This window comes from Schistocerca cancellata, chromosome 1 (assembly GCF_023864275.1).
Source record: "Schistocerca cancellata isolate TAMUIC-IGC-003103 chromosome 1, iqSchCanc2.1, whole genome shotgun sequence".
Taxonomy (NCBI): Eukaryota; Metazoa; Arthropoda; class Insecta; order Orthoptera; family Acrididae; genus Schistocerca; species Schistocerca cancellata.
This window is the reverse complement of record NC_064626.1, coordinates 58,038,346-58,065,506: the sequence shown is the minus strand read 5'-3', so window position 1 is coordinate 58,065,506 and position 27,161 is coordinate 58,038,346.

The window sequence follows — 27,161 nt, the reverse complement described above, 5'->3', positions numbered from 1 at the left end:
ACCACCAACGAAAAATACTGAAGCAGAAAAATATACAGGGTGAGTCAGGAGGAAAGGTACATGCTTTGAGGGGTGATAGTATTAGTGATTTTGAACAAAAAACTTCATATGGATGTATGCCCTATTCCGAACGGTTTCCGGAATAGAAAACATTTAATATCACTTTTGTACGTTTTCCTTGAATAACTCGAAAACCGCACCATGCAAGGAAAACGAGTCGCAGTACAACATTACACTATATTAAATTTCCTAGAAAAGAGGTCCTATTCATTTATTTCTCAAGAACTTGTGGTATACGTGAAGAGAGCGCGAGATTGTTGAAAAACTCGCTCGACGCGTATGGCCTGTAGCGTACGTAGGTTTTGTAGGCCAATTTGAGGTAGTTTCTCGACTTGATAGACAAGTATCCCGTATCAAACTGTTCGTCTCAACTTGCTACCTCAACATGCTACCTCAAATTGGACTACAAAACTAAGAAAGCTACTACGCATGCGCGTCGAGCGAGTTTCTCAACGTCCATATAAAGTTCTTTTGGTCAGAATCACTAATACTATCACCCCTCAAAGCATGTACCTTACCTACTGACTCACACTGTATACAAATATACAGGTTCTCGTACGTACCAAATAATTCGAGCCCTGTAGGCCCATATCATAATAGCACATTATACACTCCTGGAAATTGAAATAAGAACACCGTGAATTCATTGTCCCAGGAAGGGGAAACTTTATTGACACATTCCTGGGGTCAGATACATCACATGATCACACTGACAGAACCACAGGCACATAGACACAGGCAACAGAGCATGCACAATGTCGGCACTAGTACAGTGTATATCCACCTTTCGCAGCAATGCAGGCTGCTATTCTCCCATGGAGACGATCGTAGAGATGCTGGATGTAGTCCTGTGTAACGGCTTGCCATGCCATTTCCACCTGGCGCCTCAGTTGGACCAGCGTTCGTGCTGGACGTGCAGACCGCGTGAGACGACGCTTCATCCAGTCCCAAACATGCTCAATGGGGGACGGATCCGGAGATCTTGCTGGCCAGGGTAGTTGACTTACACCTTCTAGAGCACGTTGGGTGGCACGGGATACATGCGGACGTGCATTGTCCTGTTGGAACAGCAAGTTCCCTGGCCGGTCTAGGAATGGTAGAACGATGGGTTCGATGACGGTTTGGATGTACCGTGCACTATTCAGTGTCCCCTCGACGATCACCAGTGGTGTACGGCCAGTGTAGGAGATCGCTCCCCACACCATGATGCCGGGTGTTGGCCCTGTGTGCCTCGGTCTTATGCAGTCCTGATTGTGGCGCTCACCTGCACGGCGCCAAACACGCATACGACCATCATTGGCACCAAGGCAGAAGCGACTCTCATCGCTGAAGACGACACGTCTCCATTCGTCCCTCCATTCACGCCTGTCGCGACACCACTGGAGGCGGGCTGCACGATGTTGGGGCGTGAGCGGAAGACGGCCTAACGGTGTGCGGGACCGTAGCCCAGCTTCATGGAGACGGTTGAGAATGGTCCTCGCCGATACCCCAGGGGCAACAGTGTCCCTAATTTGCTGGGAAGTGGCGGTGCGGTCCCCTACGGCACTGCGTAGGATCCTACGGTCTTGGCGTGCAACCGTGCGTCGCTGCGGTCCGGTCCCAGGTCGACGGGCACGTGCACCTTCCGCCGACCACTGGCGACAACATCGATGTACTGTGGAGACCTCACGCCCCACGTGTTGAGCAATTCGGCGGTACGTCCACCCGGCCTCCCGCATGCCCACTATACGCCCTAGCTCAAAGTCCGTCTACTGCACATACGGTTCACGTCCACGCTGTCGCGGCATGCTACCAGTGTTAAAGACTGCGATGGAGCTCCGTATGCCACGGCAAACTGGCTGACACTGACGGCGGCGGTGCACAAATGCTGCGCAGCTAGCGCCATTCGACGGCCAACACAGCGGTTCCTGGTGTGTCCGCTGTGCCGTGCGTGTGATCATTGCTTGTACAGCCCTCTCGCAGTGTCCGGAGCAAGTATGGTGGGTCTGACACACCGGTGTCAATGTGTTCTGTTTTCCATTTCCAGGAGTGTATTTTATGAGGTGTAACATGTGCTGCAATGGTTACCTCCAACACATATATTAGCTTTAATTGCACACAATAATACTTACATTTACAGACGAGCCTAACATGCAACCTTAGCAGTTAACCTTAGCAGCTGCCGATCCATAGGACTGTCAGCCTGTAGCTTGCACTGCTAAGATTAGGATTGTAAAAACAGGCATCATAGTACTGTCTTTTTTCCAAAGCTTACAACACGCAGACATAAAACACAACAAACACTATCAATAGAAAAACCAAAGCTTACATTAAAAAATAGCCTTTAAAATCACATGACGAATCTCTACAATCAGAAATCATAGCAAAAATTTAAAAGATCGGGTACAAGAATAATAAAAAAATGCAATAAATTTACAGCCTCTGATGCAAGGTACAAGATAAAATTATATAGGAATATACGTGAAGTAAAAGTACAAAGTATTTTCTTAGAAACCAAATATTGAAAGGTTAACATCAGAAACAGCCTATTTACATTTCCAAAAACATCGATTAAATATAAAAACGTTAATCCTTTACAACGTTACGCCATCTTGTGTTATACTCGAAGTCTTGATCAACTTAGTAGTAGACATTATCAGCGTAAATTCTTCAAAGGCATTAACAAAAAGTAATAAAAATACATTAATAAAAATACAGTAATCTCGCATATGATGTATCAGACGTATAATATTGCTAATTTTCTTATGAGGAGCTGACAGTACATGTCAATGACGACCAAGTTGGCGACCGTGGCAACTTCAATGATGAAATAGGAAAATGCCAAATGTACATGGCATACAGGGCTCAAAAATAAAACTGATATCGACTATTTTTTAAGGTATAACTATTTGCTTTTACGTTAGGTATATTACTATAAAATTTTGGAATATACTATAATCAGAAGGCGTAATTTTTTTATATGCCTGTACTGCGTTTTTAAAGTTTTGTTATGACTTCTGACAGTAAAAAATTATCAAGTGACATTAAAGGTTATTTTTTGTTCAATCTTTGGTTTTTCCATTGTCGATATTTGTTGCATCTGATGTCTGCGTGTTATGCGAATTGGGATATCGAGGGCATTATGATGCTTGTTTTTTCAATACTGAGCTTAGCTAGTTGGTTGTGTAATCTACACAATCACTGTACATTGGATCGGCAGCTGCTAAAGTTAAAAGATAGACTCTTATGTATATTTAAAAGTTGTTTATGGAGTAAAAGTTAAAATATCTATCATCTATCTATCATCTATCAAAATATCTATCATTACAGCACACGTTGCATCTCATAGAAAATGTTGCACTATTATGATATGGGCATACAAAGTTCGAATAATTTGGTACGTAGAAGAATCTGTATATTTGTACATATTTTTCTGTTTCTGTGCTTTTTGCGTCACATTTTTATTAAGATAATCATGTCTGAAGGGTCGTACGTATTTTTAACACTGAAGATGGTCACACAGTGACAGAAATCGTTATGAAAAATGAAGAATTTCAATATTTACGACCGATGGTACCATTTATCCAAAATATATTGAAAATAATACTGTCACTGTGCACACGGTTCCAAGTGTGATTAGACAATAAAAAACGGCCGGAATGTCCTCCAACTCGCGAAATTCCTCGAAGATAGAGATCCATTCTTTGATCGCGGTTCCATTCGAGAATCACCGTGTGGACGTTCTCACTATCGGAAAATCCGTGACTGTTGTGAATCAGTTTCTCGATTGACTGGGAATTGGCGTCATCGACCGATTCCGATGGGCTTTTTTTCCGAACAGCGTCAAGCATGCCTGTGTCGCCTCGGACAATTTGCTGGCACCATTTCACTACATCTGCATGTGGCATTGCATTTGGTCCAGATAACGCCGGGATTCCATGGCGTGTATGTGTACCATTTAGACGTTTCGTCTACTCGAATCGCACTGTTTTGCGAACTTGAACTTTGTAGTACGTTTCCAGTTGCAGCTCCGCTTCAGTCCCAAACTGTTATGAAATTGTTACCCATATCGTAGCAGAAATGTGACTGCAGGAAACCCGGAAAATGTTCTGTCTTCTGTCAGTGCGCTACTCATGTTATGCAGTGGAATAGCGTTGAATCACATGTGTAACTTAGTTTCCGAAGTTCTCTCGAGTGATTAGAGAGTTTTCTTAGGACCCGTCGAGTCAACTAATATATCTCGCACCCATTTTACATTTTTAACTTTAGCTTTGATCTTAGCAGACTACACTGCGCTGTAACTCCCCTCCCCTCCCCCCCCCCCCCTATAACGTAATGCTGAAGCCGCACAAAGTGACTCACATGCATTACAGTGTATCAGGGAATTAGATCCAAGGGTGTTCGCTTCAACTGTAAATGGTTACCTAATATTTGCAAATGAAATAGCGTTTTCTGCATATAAATGTTTGCTGGATTCCATCGTGTTGTAATAAGATTCATGTAGTCCTCATGGGCACGTTTATCGCATAAGTGGCACTAGGAACCTCATTAGATATCACAGACTTTACGACATAAAAAAAACATTGCAGTTCGCGTCTCACAAACTTGTCGCCCTTGCTTTGTAAAACAGTCGGACACCTTGGTAACAACCGACAGAATATGCGTGGGGCTAACGTCTGGAATTACGAGTATAAATCAAAAAGTTAATCTGAAATTCAGAACCAACCTTTTTGTTGGAAAACGACACTTGAAACATCACTTGAAATGCTTGCTGTTTCCTTCACGGAAGCAACTGTATGCCATCGGGTTTACTTAGTCCTGCACGACTTCCCCAACATCAGTATCCGAGAAAACGCGGGATATACGTAGGTAGTCCTTCACAAGACCAAAAAGGTAAAATTCGCTTTGATCTAGGTCATGACTATAAGGTGGATGCTTCGGCAGCTAACATCTAATCTTGTGAAAGCAATGGATGATTTTCGTAGCTATGTGATTGCAAATGAATCCTGTAGCCTGTTCACACTTTTGAAAGCCTCTCTTCGTTTCGTTTTTCAGTTCCAGATCTCTCTGTAGCTCAGAGAAGCAGTCATTATTCACCATTTGAACCTTAGCAGTGTATAGACTGAGAAGAGGACATTTTAATGTAACACTGACAAGATAAACTTTCCTGCATGAGATCGGCTTTTGAAGTTTTGCGCTGTAGGGGAGGATTCCTGTTGCTAATAAGGTGAATCCACCGTTTTTTTATTACATACATAAATTTTTTTAATTACATACATTACATTACGAGCTTCAAACAGGAGCGACTTATTTACACATACCTGTGTAGTTACTAGTTTATTTTTGAAATTTCTTGCGCGTTTGAGTGCTTTCTATGCACAATCTTTTATGTTAATAGCAGTGTAGCGTAGAGTGCCGCCCTTGTCATCGACCCTTGAATCGACCCCTGTATCGTACAGGCTTCTGTTTGTTTTGGTTAAAACAGCTCAGTGTCTGTTAGACCGTCCGTGAGAGAGCACCGCGAGTTCCTGCTGCTAATAAGGCGTGTACACCGGCCGTTTATTACATATTTTTACGAGCTTCAAACACGAGCAACTTCAGTAATGGATAGGAGCTGTGTGTGCTGTGTACAGATGCTTGCTGAAATGTTGACCCTTCGCTCACAGCTCCAGGCAGTGTTGGCTTCCATCACACAGCTTGAGGCTTGTGTCAAGGGGCATCACTGTGCGGGGTCGGATGCGGGGTTCCTAGGCACGTCGAGTACGTCCCACGTGTACCCCGATCGTTCGACTGCTGTGGACGCCCCGGGTACTGCCTGCAGTGAGGTTGACCCCTCATCCGTGGTCGAGTGGGAGATCATTCCAAAGTCTGGCAGGCAGCAGAGGGGCAGATCTTAGGGTCTGCCCAGTTCGTTTGACCAACAGATTTCGGGCGTTATCTGTGGCTGAGGAAGTCTCTAAACTAACGCACTCATACACCCTGTTCCAGACGAAGCTTTTCCGCCTGTAAGGTCTGGGTTTTAACAGAGGATATGTTTTCTGGTGGCTGGGAGCTCCAATGTTATGGGGGTAATGGGGCCCCTTAGGAACGTCGCTGACAAGGAGGGAAGGAAACCAGTGTGCACTACTTGTGCATACTGGGGATAGTCATTCCGGATATGGAAAGGGTGCTTCCGGATTCCATGAAGAGTACAGGGTGCAGCCAGCTGCTGTTGCTGGCCCACGTCGGTACAAATGACGCGTGCCGCTTTCGATCACAGGAGATTCTCTCTGGTTGCGGGCGGCTAGCGGAAATGGTGAAGACTGCCAGTCTTGCTTACGAGATTGAGGAGGAGCTCACCATCTGCAGCATAGTTGACAGAACCGACTGTGGTCCTCTGGTGTAGAGCCGTTTAGAGTGTCTGAATCAGAGGCTCAGGCGGTTCTGTGACCGTGTAGGGTGCAGATTCTTGACTTGCGTCATCGGATGGTGGGTTTCCAGGTCTGGCTTAATACGTCAGGAGTCAAGTACGCACAGTTAGCGGCTACACGGGCAGCGGGGACTTGTGTGGAAGGGAGTGGGCCGTTTTTTATTTTAGAGAGTCTCAGAAAACCACAGAAGGGGCGTGAGTGTTAAAGGGACAGGTAAAACACAATTACAGTAGTTGTAGAAACGATCGGTGTTGTTGTGAACTGCCGTATCTTGACAACCGGGGCAAACTATTAATTGGATCGTTTCACCGACCCCTGACTTGGAAGATATAGTTGCTGAACAGCATAAAAAAAACATGAGTCTCACTTCAAATAAGTACGCCACTCATAGAACTATAGTCGGTGGTGACTTCAATGTACCCTCGATGTGCTGGGAAAATTATCCGTTTAGATCTGGAGGCAGGCATAAAACGTCATCCGAAATTTTACTAAAGGCTTCCTCAGAAAATTATTTTGAACAATTAGTTCATGATCCCATTCGATGAGTAAATGGGTGCGAAAGTATACTTGACCTCTCGGACCTACAGGGAGTATCATGACGAATACAGGGATCAGCGACCACAAAGCAGTTGCTGCTAGGCTGAATACCGTAACACCCACAATCATCACAGTCTCCACTCCTTCCGACCTGATCACTTAAGCGTAGAAAGATATGGAATAATTTCAAAGAGATAGTAACGGAAGCAATTGAGAGATATATACTATATACATTAATGAGTGATGGTACAGATCCCCCCCATGGTACACAAAACGGGTCAGATCAAATGGTTCAAATGGATCTGAGCACTATGGGACTCAACATCGTATGTCATAAGTCCCCTAGAACTTAGAACTGCTTAAACCTAACTAACCTAAGGACATCACACACACCCATACCCGAGGCAGGATTCAAACCTGCGACCGTAGCAGTCCAGCGGTTCCGGACTGCAGCGCCAGAACCGCACGGCCACCGTGGCTGGCGGGTCAGATCACTGTTGCAGAAGCAACTAAAAAAGCATGCCATATTGAAAAGAAAACAAAATCCCCACGATTCGCAAATTTTTCCAGAAGTTCGAAATATAGCGAGTACTTCAATGCGAGATGCTTTTAATAATTTCCACAACGAAATTCTGTCTCGGAGTCTGGCATAAAACCCAAAGAGATTCTGGTCATACATAAAGCACACCAGTAGCAAGACCCAACAATATCTTCACGGCGCAATAGCAACGGCGAAGTCACTGATGACAGTGCCACTAAAGCATAGTTATTGAACATGGGTTTCCGAAACTCTATCACCAAAGAACACGAGGTAAATATTCCTGAATTCCAATCAACAACAATTACCAAGATGAGAAACATAGAAGTAGATATCCTCGGTGTAGCAAAGCAGCTTAAATCACTTTATAAATACAGTGTCTCCGGTCCAGGTTGTATACCAGTCAGGTTCCTTTCAGAGGATGCTGATAAAATAGCTCTATATTAAGCAATTACATACAAGCGCTAACTCGCAGAAAGTACCGTACCAAAATACTGGAAAATTGCTCAAGTCACACCAATACCCGAAAAGGGAAATAGGAGTAATCCGCTGAATTACAGGTAAATATCATTAACATCGATTTGCAGTAGGGTTTTGGACACATACTGTGATCGAATATTATGAATTATCCGGAAAATGGTTCAAACGGCTCTGAGCACTATTGCACTTAACACCGCAGGTCATTAGTTCCCTAGAACTTACAACTACTTAAACCTAGCTAACCTAAGGACATCACATACATCTATACCCGAGGCAGGATTCGAACCTGCGACAGTAGCAGTCGCGTGGTTCCGGACGGAAGAGCCTAGAACCGCTTGGCCACCGCGGCTGGCTATCCGGAAGAAAACGATTTATTAAAAAAAAATCAGCACAGATTCAGAAAAGATCGTTCTTGTTAAACACAACTACCTCTTCATTCTCATGAAGTAATGAGTGCCATCGAAAGGGGATTACAAATTGTTTCCATATTTTTAGATATTCGACACCGTTCCTCACAAGGGTCTTCTAACCAAACTGCGTGCCTATAAAATATCGCCTCAGTTGTGCGATTGAATTCGTAGTTTCCTGTCAAGAAGGTCACAGTTCGTAGTAATAGACGGAAGTGTTGTAGGCCTTCTATAATTCCTGATCTATATTAACGACATAAGAGACAATGTGAGTACCCTTATTAGAGTGTTTGCAGATGATGCTGTCATTTACCGTTTTGTAAAGTCATCAGATGACCAAAACGAATTGCAAAATGATTTAGATAAGATATCTGTATGGCGCGAAAAGTGGCAATTGACCATGAATAAAGAAAAGTATGAAGTTATTCACATGGATACTAAACGATTTCCACAAAATTTCTATTAAGCGGTAAGACACACAAATCTTAAGGGGCTCCGGAACGCCTTATACTTGCAATGTTAAAATAACGCTTATAAATTACATCTTTCCTCACAAAGTATTTGAGGTAGGAAGTTGAACTTTTTACAGATTATTTATTGGAATATGGGCTACAACTTAACACAGGGATTTTACAAAATTTTAGTTCAGTTATTAAAGATGATTTTTTTTGTCAATTGTAATGAAAATTCACAACATTTTGTGCAATTTTTTATTTATATATTCAAAAATATACAGTTTTTTGGAAAAAGGCTGTGTTAAATTATGCAGATGGTACTGTGCAACATTTACTGAAAGTTTGAAACAAATATGTTTGGAAGATCCTTAGAAAACATGTAATTAGTATGAGAAACTAAAGTTTTGGGAATCGAGCGACAAAGATTGGATTAAATTTTTAATGCATTCCAGGTCCATAGGATGGATTATCTTCATCCTCTGCAAACTCCTCCTCCAGCTTCCTCTTGTTCCTCCTCCTGTTTACTCTTGCTTGTATTTCTAGACTCTTTACAGCCCTGTCTGCAGCCCGAAGGCGTTCCTTGTCTAAAGCAAGCATCGCTCGTACCATGTTAGAACCTATCTTCATTCCCATATTTCTAAATACCTTGCACCTTACAATGTTGCCATCATTGAAAGTCGCAACAGCATCATACACACCAAAGTGAAGTGTTTCTATTCCAACAAATACAGTCTTGGGGATTCTCGACCATATAACACTATTTACACTTTCATTGGGGTTTTGAGTTTTTCCGTGAATACACTTTTTCAACAGTTCAGGTGCTGCTAACTCTCTGAAAATAGGTTTAGCCACAACACATACTTTATCTCACATCACTAAAATGTACCTGATGAACACGGACGTTAATAATAACACCACTTGACAGCAGTTTAACAGCGCCACAGTGGGTCACGCCCATGTAGAACGATTCCAAAAAAGATTTAAAAATTGTTGTAGTCTTCGGAATTGAATAAATTATATATCTATTAAAAGGTAATAGTCTGCACATTCAGAAAACGCAAAAAAGTAAAAATTGAACTTTTCATGATTTTGAGCCTTTCCGGAGCCCCTTAAGGCTGTAAGTTCAAATAAATACTTAGGAATTACAATTACAAGTAACCTAAATTGGAACGATCACATAGATAATGTTGTGGGTAAAAAATGGTTCTAATGGCTCTTAGCTCTATGGGACTTAACATCTGAGGTCATCAGTCCCCTGGACTTAGAACTACTTAAACCTAACTAACCTAAGGATATCACACACATCCATGCCCAAGGCAGGATTCGAACCTGCGACCGTAGCAGCCGCGTGGTCCCCGACTGTTGTGAGTAGAGCAAAGCCAAAGATTGCGATGCATTGGCAGAACACTTAAATGGTGCAACAGATCAACTAAAGAGACTCCTTGCACCACGCCTGTCCGCCATATTCGGGAGCATTGCCGTGTGGTGTGCGATCCGCAACAGGTGGCACTGACGGATGACACCGAAAATTTCAAAGAAGGGCAGCTCGTTTTGTGCTATCGCAAAATAGGGGAGATAGGTGCCGCAGACATGATACGTGAATTGGAGAGGCAATCGTTACAACAAAGGCGTTTTGCGTTGCGACGCGATCTTCTCACGAAATTTCCATTACCAATTTTCTCCTCCGATTGCGAAAACCTTCTGTTGACACCCAACTACATAGGGAGAAATGATGATCACGATAAAATGAGATAGTTCTCGCACAGAAGAACATAAATCGTTTTTCCCGCCCGCCGTCCGAGATTGGAACGGTAGAGAGACAGCTTGAAGATGTTTCATTGAACCCTTGTGTAAAGCAGAGTTATGACGTAGATGTAGATGGAGCACGTCACACACCAAGGTGACAAACGTCATGAGTAAGCTCCTAAAACTGTGCAGCACCTCCTTTCTCCTGGCGTGTTGCAGCAACACCATACGGCATGGACTCAAAAAGTCTCTAGAAGTCCCCTGCAGAAATAATGAGCCAGGCTTCTTCTACAGCCGTGCGCAATTGCGGAAGTGTTGCTGGGGGAGCATTTTGTGCACGAACTGACCTCCCGATTATGTCCCATATATTTACGGCGGGACTCATCTTGAGGAAACCAAACCGTTCGCTCGCATTGTCCGGAATGTTCTTCAAACCAGTCGAGGACAATTGTAGCTCGGTGACACGGCGTATTGCGTCCACTAATATTCAAATACTGTTTGGGAACATTAAGTTCATGAATGGTTGCAAATTGTTAATGATCGGTTCAGCTGGACCAGAGGACCCAGACCATTCCATGTAAATACAGCCCACTCCCTTATGGCCAGCCGCTGTGGCCGAGCAGTTCTAGGGGCTTCAGTCCGATTCAAATTGCTCCAAGCATTATGGGACTTAACATATGAAGTCATCAGTCCCCTAGACTTAGAACTACTTAAAGCTAACTAACGTAAGGACATCACACACACCCATGCCCGAGGCAGGATTCGAACCAGCGACCGTAGCGGTTGTGCGGTTCCAGACTGTGGCGCCTAGAAACGCTCGGCCACTCTGGCAGGCTGCCTCGGACATGGATGTTTGTGATGTCCTTAGGTTAGTTAGGTTGAACTAGTTCTAAGTCTAGGGGACTGATGACCTCAGATGTTAAGTCCCATAGTGCTTAGAGCCATTTGAACCTCACACACAGTCTGACCACTTACGAGGTGCATTCAAGTTCTAAGGCCTTCGATTTTTTTCCTAATTAACTACTCACCCGAAATCGATGAAACTGGTGTTATTTCTCGACGTGATCGTCCTGCAGACGTACACATTTTTCACATCGCTGATGCCATGATTCCATGGCGGTAGCGAAGGCTGCTTTAGGAGTCTGTTTTGACCACTGGAAAATCGCTGAGGCAATAGCAGCACGACTGGTGAATGTGCGGCCACGGAGAGTGTCTTTCATTGTTGGAAAAAGCCAAAAGTTACTAGGAGCCAGGTCAGGTGAGTAGGGAGCATGAGGAATCATTTCAAAGTTGTTTTCACGAAGAAACTGTTGCGTAACGTTAGCTCGATGTGCGGGTGCGTCGTCTTGGTGAAACAGCACACGCGCAGCCCATCCCGGACGTTTTTGTTGCAGTACAGGAAGGAATTTGTTCTTCAAAATATTTTCGTAGGATGCACCTGTTACCGTAGTGCCCTTTGGAACGCAATGGGTAAGGATTACGCCCTCGCTGTCCCAGAACATGGACACCATCATTTTTTCAGCACTGGCGGTTACCCGAAATTTTTTTGGTGGCGGTGAATCTGTGTGCTTCCATTGAGCTGACTGGCGCTTTGTTTCCGGATTGAAAAATGGCATCCACGTCTCATCCATTGTCACAACCGACGAAAGGAAGTCCCATTCATGCTGTCGTTGCGCGTCAACATTGCTTGGCAACATGCCATACGGGCAGCCGTGTGGTCGTCCGTCAGCATTCGTGGCACCAACCTGGATGTCACTTTTCGCATTTTCAGATCGTCATGCAGGATTGTGTGCACAGAACCAACAGAAATGCCTACTATGGAGGCAATCTCTTCAACAGTCATTCGGCGATCCCCCAAAAAAATTCTCTCCACTTTCTCGATCATGTCGTCAGACCGGCTTGTGCGAGCCCGAGGTTGTTTCGGTTTGTTGTCACACGATGTTCTGCCTTCATTAAACTGTCGCACCCACGAACGCACTTTAGACGCATCCATACCTCCATCACCACATGTCTCCTTCAACTATAGATGAATTTCAATTGGTTTCACACCACGCAAATTCAGAAAACGAATGATTCACGCTGTTCAAGTAAGGAAAACGCCGCCATTTTAAGTATTTAAAACAGTTCTCATTCTCGCCGCTGGCGGTAAAATTCCATCTGCCGTATAGTGCTGCCATCTCTGGGACGTATTGACAATGAACGCGGCCTCATTTTAAAACAATGCGCATGTTCCTATCTCTTTCCAGTCCAGAGAAAAAAAAAATGGAAGGCCTTATAACTTAAATGCACCTCGTATGTAGAATGACAGGCAGAAAGAGTTAGGATCATCCGTCAAAACAGATCTCCGTTTGCTTAGGATCTTTTCGTGGCCTTCACAAGGCACATCCAGCAAATCATGAAAAATTTTCCAATTTCTATCGTATGTCAGTGACTTTCTCTGTACAATACTGAAGCCGTTTTCTGACGTAATGAACACTGACATGAGCGAACATGTAACTGTGAAAGAGTAGGTGAATAAAAGAAAAATAATTTTGTTGTTGCAAAACGAATGGAAGATATTATCATCATCCTAAGAACCTACTTCCATACAAACAAGAATTTCAAACGGCAAACAATGTAATGTCAAGGAAGTTTTTCCGAATGTTATTTTTCCAGTACAAAGATGAGGAACGCAACAGCAGAGAAGGCTGCGAGACGACGTCAGCTAATAGTTCGCTTACTAGGAGCGCACCATGACAGGAGTGGCCTCTAGCTGAGGAGAATATAAGAGCCGTTCCTGACAGCCTCGGCCTCCCTCCCCCACCACCTTCTTCCCCTCTTAGCAGGTCCCCTGACTCGCACACGTCAAGTGATCACTCGCGTGCCGGAGATCATCGCCATCGGCTCTGTGTGTGTGCCGTCGTGTTAGTGCTTCAGTGTTACCACCGCCCACGCTCCGTAGTTCACATGTGTCATCTCAATCATCAGTGTTCGTGTACAGTACTGACCGTTTTCTTTTTTTCTACACCTGTGAACGGCTTCGTGGTTTTTTACTCATGTGCCTACTGATTTTGTCCACCATTATGTTTTGTGTTTCTGTGTCTTCCTTCATTCTACACTCCTGGAAATGGAAAAAAGAACACATTGACACCGGTGTGTCAGACCCACCATACTTGCTCCGGACACTGCGAGAGGGCTGTACAAGCAATGATCACACGCACGGCACAGCGGACACACCAGGAACCGCGGTGTTGGCCGTTGAATGGCGCTAGCTGCGCAGCATTTGTGCACCGCCGCCGTCAGTGTCAGCCAGTTTGCCGTGGCATACGGAGCTCCATCGCAGTCGTTAACACTGGTAGCATGCCGCGACAGCGTGGACGTGAACCGTATGTGCAGTTGACGGACTCTGAGCGAGGGCGTATAGTGGGCATGCGGGAGGCTGGGTGGACGTACCGCCGAATTGCTCAACACGTGGGGCGTGAGGTCTCCACAGTACATCGATGTTGTCGCCAGTGGTCGGCGGAAGGTGCACGTGCCCGTCGACCTGGGACCGGACCGCAGCGACGCACGGATGCACGCCAAGACCGTAGGATCCTACGCAGTGCCGTAGGGGACCGCACCGCCACTTCCCAGCAAATTAGGGACACTGTTGCTCCTGGGGTATCGGCGAGGACCATTCGCAACCGTCTCCATGAAGCTGGGCTACGGTCCCGCACACCGTTAGGCCGTCTTCCGCTCACGCCCCAACATCGTGCAGCCCGCCTCCAGTGGTGTCGCGACAGGCGTGAATGGAGGGACGAATGGAGACGTGTCGTCTTCAGCGATGAGAGTCCCTTCTGCCTTGGTGCCAATGATGGTCGTATGCGTGTTTGGCGCCGTGCAGGTGAGCGCCACAATCAGGACTGCATACGACCGAGACACACAGGGCCAACACCCGGCATCATGGTGTGGGGAGCGATCTCCTACACTGGCCGTACACCACTGGTGATCGTCGAGGGGACACTGAATAGTGCACGGTACATCCAAACCGTCATCGAACCCATCGTTCTACCATTCCTAGACCGGCAAGGGAACTTGCTGTTCCAACAGGACAATGCACGTCCGCATGTGTCCCGTGCCACCCAACGTGCTCTAGAAGGTGTAAGTCAACTACCCTGGCCAGCAAGATCTCCGGATCTGTCCCCCATTGAGCATGTTTGGGACTGGATGAAGCGTCGTCTCACACGGTCTGCACGTCCAGCACGAACGCTGGTCCAACTGAGGCGCCAGGTGGAAATGGCATGGCAAGCCGTTCCACAGGACTACATCCTGCATCTCTACGATCGTCTCCATGGGAGAATAGCAGCCTGCATTGATGCGAAAGGTGGATATACACTGTACTAGTGCCGACATTGTGCATGCTCTGTTGCCTGTGTCTATGTGCCTGTGGTTGTGTCAGTGTGATCATCTGACCCCAGGAATGTGTCAATAAAGTTTCCCCTTCCTGGGACAATGAATTCACGGTGTTCTTATTTCAATTTCCAGGAGTGTATTTGTACTGTCTGTGGCCGAAGCGTAATATTGCCGCTGCCAGTCCACCTTTTTATGCAAGGTGTTAAAATAATAAAGGAAAAAAAAACAGCCTCGGTAGGACAGTACAAGACTTACACGAGTAGATACGGACGATAAGAGAGCCGTAGAACAGCTGTGATACATTCCCATTACTTGCATGAACATTCTGTAGCGAAAGAAACCGCTTATTTTCATGTCGACAATTGCTTGCAATCCACAGTTAAGTACATTCAATTTACTTTTTTGTAATAAAAACCATTAAAGTTCTTTGCTTGAATTGCTGTATAGCTATCCGGGAAGCAGCACCCTTTAGCAACCTATAAGAGACGAGCGGGCAGGACCCCACAGTTATAGCTATCTAAGTACTGAATACGTTAATGTCATAGAGATATCGTTTATTCAAGAGCTCTGAACTGACGAATGATTGGATGTGTTTTCGAGATCTGGACAAGGAGATGAGGACGGGGCATGACAGAGACATTGTGTGTGGAAATGCTCTGGCTCGGTCTAGGGAAGGATGAGTGTTGTTCTCCTCCTGTGACTTTCTGTCACATGGTGGAACGGTAAAATGTTGCCTGTTACTTATTCAATAGATTTTACCCCAAGTTTCGACGGTTTAAGTTTCTTCTAACAACCAGGTGTAGAATAGTCGTATGGTATTGACTTGCAGCACGCTGAGGCAGTGAAAGTCATTACGGCACACACGAACACGAGGCCCCAATTCCACAGTACACCAAACGTCAATAGCGAGCAGTGAGCAATAGAGGTTTTGGCTTGACATATGGTGTGTGGGGGCGACAGTGGTTCAAATGACTCTGAGCACTATGGGACTTAACTTCTGAGGTCATCAGTCCCCAAGAACTTAGAACTACTTAAACCTAACTGACCTATGGACATCATACACATCCATGCCCGAGGCAGGAGTCGAACATGCGACCGTAGCGGTCGCGCGGATCCAGACTGTAGTGCCTTGAACCGCTCGGCCACTACGGCCGGCTGCGACAGTGGCATCAGCGGAGGACGAAGATCAGTAAGGTTCACGGGTCGTGGCAAGCTTCCCACAGAAGAGGTGATTTACCAAACAAGTAACACGAAGGACACGGTAAGCCAGAGACGAAGCTCACAGTGTTTCGTGTGAAAGCATGATAATCAGACAGTATCAAACGAATCTCTTCAGGTATCTGATTTCGTGTGAAAGGATTAAACAGTCACTTGCAGCAGCTGCTGCCAGTCCTCACAGCTTCATGCCGTCCCTCCAGTGGTGCGTGAGCGACGGACGCCAGCCGCTTGAGTGTCAGATCCATTATACTGCGTTTAACTTATGGCGCAACTGCAATGCACTTGGAACGCAACATGCGTGCCACTGCCTAGCAACGACTGCGACACAACTGCTTTGTTAGTTGTCTCACGATTCTGAAGCGACCACGTGCGACTCCCATGGTAGAAGGACAAAATAATGGAAAGTTGTTATACGAACATGCTTACCCACATGATATAACTCCATCCCGGCTAGCTACCAAGCAAAGTGGCACAGTGGTTGGCACTCTGGACTCACATGCGGGAGGGCGACGATTCAAACCCGTGTCTCGCCATTCAGATTTTCCTGAATAGCCCCAGACAAACTCCAAGCTAGTTGCTGTAAAAGGGCCCGGTAGACTTCCTTCCCCATCCTTGACACAAGCTGAGCTTGTGCTAGGTTGCTAATGAGCTCGTTTTCGAAGGGACGCTAAACCCAATCCTCCATCCTCCCTGCCATCCCAGCTATCCTGCCCCAACAAACAATACATGCCAGACTGTACCTGTTCTTTCTGAATTGATGACCAAACATAATATGCAGTAGGTAAAAAACCAATCGCCAATATCGAGAGTGGACAAATCATTCTTCGACTTCTGTGATCAGCAGAACTTTATCACAGATGACAGTCTGAGCAATTTTCAGTGCCAGATATGGAAAGCATGACGAATAAGCAATTTCGGCGTTTTAGGAGCGAAGTGCTAGAATCGACTAGTGCTGCTCTAGGCATCTCAATTCATCACAGTTATACTCTGAATTAGAACGCCACACCTATCTCCCACGATAGCAAGTACTCAATACTTAAAATTTGCTATTTGATGCTAGGAGCCCAAATGTTTAGTTCTGAGAAATCACAATGTTATTTCGGATTTCTTTATATTAACAAGGGCTGGAATACAATAGAGATGTATCGTATAGAATGAGTTTAAATTTACAAGCATATGGATTTCTTTGATAATAAATTGCTGTACCCAACGTTTTCTCCACAGTTGAGAAATGCTCAGATTGATAAGTGTATTGGTGCTGTGGGAGTGTAAATTCTTATAAAGTTGAAAAACGTTTGTTAAAAACACAATCCAGGAATCAGAGCGTGTGAGTATAATAAAAACATGAGGGTATATCACTTGCACTGAAATCCAACAAGTATACAGCCATCTTGTATAGTCGCTGAGTAACCGCTTTCCCCAATGAATCCAGGAAATCTGAAAGAATGTTATCTAGCAGTATTGCCTTGTCTGATCGCAGCACCCACAAAGCTCTAATAAACTGCTATTCCAACCCCCACAACCTCTGTCCGCTCCTCCGCCCTCTTAGACAAGGTTGTTTGCTAAAGAAGAGAGACTTATTATATCGGGAGTCTTCGGCCAGCATTACTGACGGACGATTTTTATTCAAACTTTAAGCAGTGGCTCGGCTCGAACGCGAGGCCGTTTTAATTAGTAGTCAAAGATACTCATTGTAGGTCACATAATCTACAGTACAAATGGCTGGGAATTCTAAATGTCCGAATACTTTTTCAGAATCTAAAGTCGATAATGATTTAAGTTTTATTTTATCTGATGTAATATTTTGTCTTTAATTATTTTACATACATTTCATATAAACCATGTACTCTGGCATCTATGATCCTAAACCACTTTCTCATCAGCAGTTACAACCACGTCCTAAGGAAGGCCCAAAGCCGAAATAACTCTTTGAATACATTTTATACTTAGTTTATGTGCAGATACAATATAGGCACGCAAATAAGGAAAATAGTTAGGTAAGACTCCTACAAAGGACGCTGAATACATAGAACAATATTCATGGCGACACAATGAAAGGACGAAGCAAGAAGGATATAATAAAGTAATGAGGTAAGATAAAAGAGGGCATATCTGGCTGGAGAAAGTCTAGTACTGTTATGAAAAAGGGCAAATTTGAGGGGTAAATTTCTGAGAATGTGCGACTGTAGTACAGCACTATATGGAAGTGAGTCGTGGGCTGTGGGAAATCTGGAAAAGAATAGTAGCATTTGAGACGTATTGATACAGAGGTATGCTCAGAATTAAATGAGGGACTGTAAGAGGAATGAGAAGGTTCCGCTTGGAACTGGCTAGAAAATGAGCGTCTGGAAAAATGCACGAAGAAAGAATAGGATGGTTGCGCATGTGTTAAGACTTTTGGGAATACGTCCCAGGGTACTAAAGAAGCCGCAGTGGGCAAACTGTGTGAAGGAAAACAAAAAATACGCTTTCCAGTCACATTAATGTAACCACCTGCCTGCAACCTCAATAATGATATTTTGCAGTGCGGACCGCTGCTAGACGTGTAGGATGAGCGTCATTGAAGTTCTGGAACGTATCGATAGGGATGCGAAGCCATGCCGACTCCAGTGCCGCGGCCAGCTGGGCTTGGTTCCTCGTTTGAAAATCCATGGCGCAAACAATCCGATCACACTTTTCAATGGTTTTGATTTCAGCTGTTTCTCTACACCACTGACAATAATACTGATGTCACTCATCTCTTCAGTGGTATGATGATTAAACTGGGGAATTCTCTAGGGTTTTCCTTTGGAATGAACATTTAAAGCAGTGTTAAGCATTTCAGATTCTGCTTTAATATTCTCAGTGTCAGTTACTATCTAATACGCTAGGGATTGGACACTATCTTTGGTGCCACTAACAGCCTTTACATACGAGAAGAATTTCTTTGGGTTTCGTGAAAGATCATTTGACATTAGTCTGCTATGGTAGTCATTGATGGCATCATGCATTGCTATCTTGACAGCCAAACATGTTTTATTCAGCACCTCACTATCTACAGCCCTAAGCTGTCTTTTACACCTGTTATGTATTAGTCTCTGTTTCTTTAGGAGTTTCTTTACTGTGATTGTATACCATAGAGGGTCCCTCCCTTTATGAACTGTTCCACTGATTACATATCTATCCAGTCCATGGTTGACTACCCTTTTGAACTTGAGCCATAGTTCCTCAACATGCCCTTGCCCTCTGCTGCAAGTTTCAAGTTCCTCATTGAGATATGACACTACTGATTTTTTGTATCTAGTTTACTGAACATATATGTCTTTCTACTTGTTGAGTTGTACTTTGGTAGTGATTGTTGCCACAACCGTGCCATGATCACTGATACCAGTTTTGATGTGGACATCCTTAAAGATTCTCGTTTGGGTCTAAGTCAGTCGTTGAAGTGTGGTGGGCACCACAGCATGGTAAATTCATCCTGGTGCTGTGCAAACTGTGTAGCACGTTACACATTGTCCTGCTGTTAAGGGCCATCGTGCCGAGGAAAACCAAACTGCTTATAGGGGTGGACATGGTCCTCAAGGACAGATGTCGTGTGACTAGGACCTCCAGTCAGGTAGACCGTTCGCCGGGTGCGAGTCTTTCGATTTGACGCCACTTTGACGACTTGCACGTCGATGGAGATGAAACGATGATTGTCAGGACAACACAACACCTAGTCCTGACATTCTGTAGCTACCGGTGGCAGACAAGGACAGATGTACACTTGTATTCATCCATGAGATCGCACAGTGGGTGCGAAGAAAACATTCCTCAGGCCATAGCAATCCCTCTTTCAGCAAGGAAACTTTGCTTTCAGGTATTTCATGCCGTAATCGCCAGCGGTTATTTGTCTGGTGGAGCGCAAAACGTGATTCATCTGAAAAGACAACCAGCCACCACTCACTCAATGAGAGTCCCGTTGCGGTCGTGGCGTACAAATTCCAGCCTTCATCGCCGATAAACAGCAGTCACTTTGGAAACATGACCCAGGCGCCTGTTGCGGATGTCCATACGCGGCAACGTTCGCTGAACGCTCGTTGAGGAGACGTTGTTGGTTCATCTGAGCTGTCATTTGCTCAACGAATGGCTCTGAGCACTATGGGACTCATCTGTTGAAGTCATTAGAGCCCTAGAACTTAGAACTAGTTTAACCTAACTAACCTAAGGACATCATACACATCATTGCCCGAGGCAGGATTCGAACCTGCGATCGTAGCGGTCTCGCGGTTCCAGACTGCGGCGCCTAGAACCGCACGGCCACTTCAGCCGGCTTTGCTCAACACTTCCAGTGATATTCGCCCGTACACCTCTCTGCAGCCGTCGTTCACCACCGCTGCCTCGTCCCCCGTTTAGGAAAGCGCGGTTTTGCCATACGCGCTATACTTTAACCACGGCGTCACGCGAACAGTTCACTGTCTTAGCCGCTTCAGAAATGATTCCACTCTTTTCCCGAACGCCGATGATCACACTCTGTTTAAACGTCAGATATATGACTCCTTTTCCGCAGAATGAGATCGACTGCACTGTAATCCGCGTCCTCCGACGCGCCTTGTATACCGTCCACTGCTAGTGCTCCTATTTACCGCCAGTGACCGGTTACTGCACGTTAACGTCGAACATAGACGGTCGTCGCATTAATGTGACTTGGCCGTACATCATATAGCCAACAAGTAATTTAGGAACTTGGGTGTAAGTGATAGTTTGAGATGAAGAGGTGAGCAGGTAGACAAGCGTTGGTGGCCCGCATTAAACTAGTCACAGAACAGTGACCTAAAGAATGTGGAAGGAGGGCCAGCTTAGTAGAGCAAAATTCTAAAAAATTGCATCATTCACCCAACAAACATATGCAATGATATATTAAATAAATTGAATGTTATAGGAAATGGGAACTGACAAATTTTGGAAGACCTAGTTAGTCAATCAGTATCATGTGCTGATTATAAAAGACTAGTACCTTGCAATGAACGTAAATACTGTTTTAATTTTATTTTTAATCAATTGTAAGAGTGCAATGAATACCGTTTCATGTCTCCTTTTGTTTATAATTGTGCGCTGCTACCACACTAGCATCTGTTCACGTTACGTTTCGCTGGGATTGTGAGGGGAAAGTGACCTCTCTGCAGCTGGGCTGCTGGGACGGCAAGCGCGCTAAGTTTTCATTTTGTTCTCCCCACGCTGAGTCATGTGTGTTTTGTAGACATTTCCTGCGTAGCTTGTACGCGACCCTCTGGAGATAGTGCGGTTTAAAAAGCAGCAGAAATTTCCAAAAGGGGTTAAAAGGATATATTTTCAAGACGTTTGATTGTTGTAGTCTTCGAGGAAACAATGTGGTACCCACATTTTAACTACGCGACAGGGGACACAGATTCAGGCGATGACTGCAGCAACTACAAATCGAAGACACTGTTGGCTGCACTCATCGAAATTCTGAGTAGCAGTTCCGTAGCTTGCAGTGGTTCTCAGAGCAATATTGTAGTAAAACATCTTACGATAAGCAGAAAGTTCACTTCATCTTTATATCTTAAAAGTCTGCGAAAGACTTAGAGAAAACACAAAACGTTTTTAAACAGTCCCAACGTTAACATTTTCCTCAGAGTAAAAAGTCTTCAATTATCAGAATAGTGCTATCGAGTATTGTATATTTAAGGTATAAATCGCCTACATGTCGTTTTAAAATAAATATACACTCCTGGAAATGGAAAAAAGAACACATTGACACCGGTGTGTCAGACCCACCATACTTGCTCCGGACACTGCGAGAGGGCTGTACAAGCAATGATCACACGCACGGCACAGCGGACACACCAGGAACCGCGGTGTTGGCCGTCGAATGGCGCTAGCTGCGCAGCATTTGTGCACCGCCGCCGTCAGTGTCAGCCAGTTTGCCGTGGCATACGGAGCTCCATCGCAGTCTTTAACACTGGTAGCATGCCACGACAGCGTGGACGTGAACCGTATGTGCAGTTGACGGACTTTGAGCGAGGGCGTATACTGGGCATGCGGGAGGGCGGGTGGAAGTACCGCCGAATTGCTCAACACGTTGGGCGTGAGGTCCCACAGTACATCGATGTTTTCGCCAGTGGTCGGTGGAAGGTGCACGTGCCCGTCGACCTGGGACCGGACCGCAGCGACGCACGGATGCACGCCAAGACCATAGGATCCTACACAGTGCCGTAGGGGACTGCACCTCCACTTCCCAGCAAATTAGGGACACTGTTGCTCCTGGGATATCGGCGAGGACCATTCGCAACCGTCTCCATGAAGCTGGGCTACGGTCCCGCACACCGTTAGACCGTCTTCCGCTCACGCCCCAACTTCGTGCAGCCCGCCTCCAGTGGTGTCGCGACAGGCGTGAATGGAGGGACGAATGGAGACGTGTCGTCTTCAACGATGAGAGTCGCTTCTGCCTTGGTGCCAATGATGGTCGTATGCGTGTTTGGCGCCGTGCAGGTGAGCGCCACAATCAGGACTGCATACGACCGAGGCACACAGGGCCAACACCCGGCATCATGGTGTGGGGAGCGATCTCCTACACTGGCCGTACACCACTGGTGATCGTCGAGGGGACACTGAATAGTGCACGGTACATCCAAACCGTCATCGAACCCATCGTTCTACCATTCCTAGACCGGCAAGGGAACTTGCTGTTCCAACAAGACAATGCACGTCCGCATGTATCCCGTGCCACCCAACGTGCTCTAGAAGGTGTAAGTCAACTACCCTGGCCAGCAAGATCTCCGGATCTGTCTCCCATTGAGCATGTTTGGGACTGGATGAAGTGTCGTCTCATGCGGTCTGCACGTCCAGCACGAACGCTGGTCCAACTGAGGCGCCAGGTGGAAATGGCATGGCAAGCCGTTCCACAGGATTACATCCAGCATCTCTACGATCGTCTCCATGGGAGAATAGCAGCCTGCATTGCTGCGAAAGGTGGATATACACTGTACTAGTGCCGACATTGTGCATGCTCTGTTGCCTGTGTCTATGTGCCTGTGGTTCTGTCAGTGTGATCATGTGATGTATCTGACCCCAGGAATGTGTCAATAAAGTTTCCCCTTCCTGGGACAATGAATTCACGGTGTTCTTATTTCAATTTCCAGGAGTGTAGCAATCGGTGGAGCTCACACATATCTTGTAAGTACATCCTCATTTATTTTTCTTTCTTTGTTGGTATATGGTCATCGCCACGAATGCAAGCATTACTCGCTTATTTTGTAACAAGCTGAAACTGTCCAGAAACGTAAAACCGAAGAATTTTTATATAATAGCACTCTCAGCGAATCCATGACTTCTTTCAACCGATTTATAAACGTCAGCCGGCCGCAGTAACGGAGCAGTTCTAGGCGCTTCAGTCCGGAGCTGCACGCCTTCTACGGTCGCAGGTTCGAATCGTGCCTCGGGCATGGATGTGTGTGATGATCTTAGGTTAGTTAGGTTTAAGTAGTTTCTAAGTCTAGGGGACTGATGACCTCAGATGTTAAGTCCCGTAGTGCTTAGAGCCATTTGAAAGTTTTTTTTTATGTAGATCAGGCACTTCAGCACTAGCGAGACAAACGATCGCCTCTATCAGTAGATCGTTATTTGTTTTTTTTGTAAGTGCAATAAGTTACAGGTCGAGTGACGCTGTGACAATGAAACTCCAGTCACCAGCATGTTACACCTTTCCCGAGAAACTCAAGAAACAACAGAAAACGAGAAGTGGTACGTGACTCGTCCCAAAAGTTTAAATTATTATCGTACCAGTGCTTATTTCTAATATTTTGAATCACTTTCTCACCATGTAACTTCAACTATCGCAGCTATAAAGAGGTTCCGAACTGCTGTGTGTCTGACAACGTATGTCAGGTGTGATAGAGTATACGTTCTGCTGAGGTCGATGCTCACTAGCCACAACACTGCAACTAAAAGTAGGCCAGTTTATGTAGAGAGTGTTGTTACGTAACATTCACTCTGCCATAGCTCCAAGAAGAGAACATAGGTTTGAGAATGTTGTAGGTTTTTCGCAAGCATTTCCAGTATTTCAGTGCGGTGCTCTCTTATGAAAACAACGTGTCCTTAACGTATCGCGTTTGTAAGTAACCACGGAGTGAGATGACGTGGTAGATAGACTGACGGTTTTACCTCCAGTGTCTTTGTCAATGGTGTTTTCCTACCTGCCGTTTGTTCCTGACTGGGAATATGGTTGATGAATACCTTGCAAAATCGGTTCGAGGGACAACATTTTTGTAGGATACGATTTGGTCTTGCTCTTCACCCAGTTCTGCCATATATTTGAGAGCCACCTTTATTAAGACGCCGGAAACGTTATTCGTTTCTTCTGCCATACATCTTTCCGTGAGTGACTCATAGATTGTTTCGTTACTGAATTCATCTGCTGTATGTTCTCTGTTGCATGTACATTCGCTATGATAACAATTTTGGTAAGACGGCCTTATGTAACAAAATAATTATTGAATTAATTGCGTTCCATTGTTTGAGGAAGCGCGAATATTGTTTTTGGGCAGAGTACAGGAATCTCATAAAGTCGTTATAGCGTCCACGACAATATTTCAACATCAATACGATAGGAAGTATATTGTCAATACTTTTTTTATTGTTTGCTAGCTGAAGATTCATTCCGTCGTATACAACTGAAAATTGGAAGCCATAGTTGTCTGCCACAATCATCAACTAACTCTGCTTCATCCTCATTACACTTCATAAGCCACTTTGCAAATTCATAGTTACCCAAACTTCTGCCTGCCATCTTCATACAAACCAAAACCGCTGTATGTACGAATCCTATTAAACTGAGTGGATATAAGTAACGAGTAGGTATTTTCCATCCCCTGTTTGACGCCCAAATGTAGCGGCTAGATTCTAGGTATGTCGCTTGTGTACAGGCTGTACCAAAAGTCCCATTAACCCCATCTAACTGTGTAGTAATTGCTTTTACTTGTTGCTGGTGATATTGTTTTTTCTGATAAGAATGGCTGATTAACCCAATTACACCGTGGAACAACAAGTCGTCATGTGTACTTGGTTTCATAAACGACTTCACACTGGGCGAACACTGAGAGAGATAAGTAAAGAATTCGCCATTAACGTCCATCAAGGTCACTTAGTCCATTCCCGAACGAGGATCTGAACGGTTTTAAGTCAGGCATCTGTCACCGTCGAGTCGTTATTGAGATGTTCATTTGACGTGATCGCTTGCGTACCGTCATTTTCGGCGAACGTTTCACTGATGCTGCAGCTTCCACACATCGGTCTGCTCTCGTTCTCGGTATTCCAGACAGCGGTTCGTATTTTACGGTAGCAATTTCAAACAGTTGCTTCTCCGAATCCGATGTTGTTGGTATCGGTGGTGCAGCCATATTAAACATAATGGTGAAACCATTTCGGATCTAATTGTTGTCATAGTGTGAGGTCGTTCATGGACCCAGATACTCATGACGATTCGTTGTTCCAGAGTGTAATTGGATTCATCAGTCACTCTTCTCACTAACCAATACTATTTGCCACAAGAAAAAGCAATTAATACATATTTAGATGTGGAGTAATGGGACATTTGGTACAGCCTGTAGTATACAAGCACTCTGCTACATACAAGTGTGTGATAAATGCCATGGCACGTCACAAGATAACCGACCATGGACGTTGTATGTTAATCGGTGTAATAGGAATGGGTCATATAATATCGCTGAGTACGAAAGAATTGGTTCATTCGAGGTGAATAGCTCTGATGATCATTCTGCTTAACCACAGAGACAACATGCGTATATTCACATGCAAGACGGCCACAGGTGTCTGACGAATTGACGTAGCGCCAAATCCGCAGAGCCACACAGGGAAATAATAGGTCTTCGGTGACTCAGATCTGGGTGTTGGCCTTCAGGTACCTTGTTCTACCAGGACTCATCTGAGACAAATGGACTGTATGCAGCATCCGACAACCGACTCGTGCCTGAATGCCTCCTCATGACATTTGGCCATTTGGGTTATTACGAGCGTACAATACGAACTACATGGTTGGCAGATTCGGTACTACGGAACGAAACTTGTTGGACTGCCTACCGCAGTTGACGAAGCGAAAGAAAGTAAGGAAAACAGCATATCGAACGGCATCTCTCACTGGAGCCAAACCGTAAAATCAGTGTGTAGGACGAAGTTCGACATGGAAACAGCTAGGACTGAGGCACTAGATACATATTCCACAGAGCAGCTGCTGAAATTCCTGTTCCGATATGTAGATTTGGGCATTGTGTTGTTTCCCTCAAGTCGCTTGTGACAAATATCGGGATCGTTCCTTTGAAAAATACACGGTAGATTTCCTTTTACAGTCTGGTTGTTGAACCGTTGCTAATAACCTCGTCGTCGACAGGACGTTGTTCTCTTCTTCCCTCCTTCCTTAGCAATAGGGGGCTGGTATAAGTTCAAGTTGTTGTGGATTTGCATGAAGATTTCACGTGATACGCGTTCAAGAAAAGCGCCTCGAGTGTTTTTATTAGGTGTAACAAAAACAGTGCTAAATTATTGTTCACAGTATAGTATGAAGTCCAGTGTCCCTTCAGTAATATATGGACCATATGAAAAACAAGTCGTCTTTACGTTCTTCGTTGAGCGTGGGACAGAGGGGGATAGCTATTTGACAGCAAACGGATGATTGTCATAACCAATGCAAGTAGCATTTAATGTGTTTATGCTTGCTATCCAATGGCTTGTTAAGGCGCAGCTGTTTCCATGTTAAATTCCTTAATTAGTAGGATTCCAAATAAGACTGCCACTAACAGAAGGAAATGATCTTCAGCTCTGTCAGTAGTGTATGGCAGAGTAGTATGGTTTTTCTCTTCTCAAGGTTGATATCTACCAAGCCGGCTGAAAAGTAATGCCTCCGTATTTTTTATGCGAAAACCCTTGAAGCTTTCTAAGTAAAACAATGTTTACTGACATTCTACAT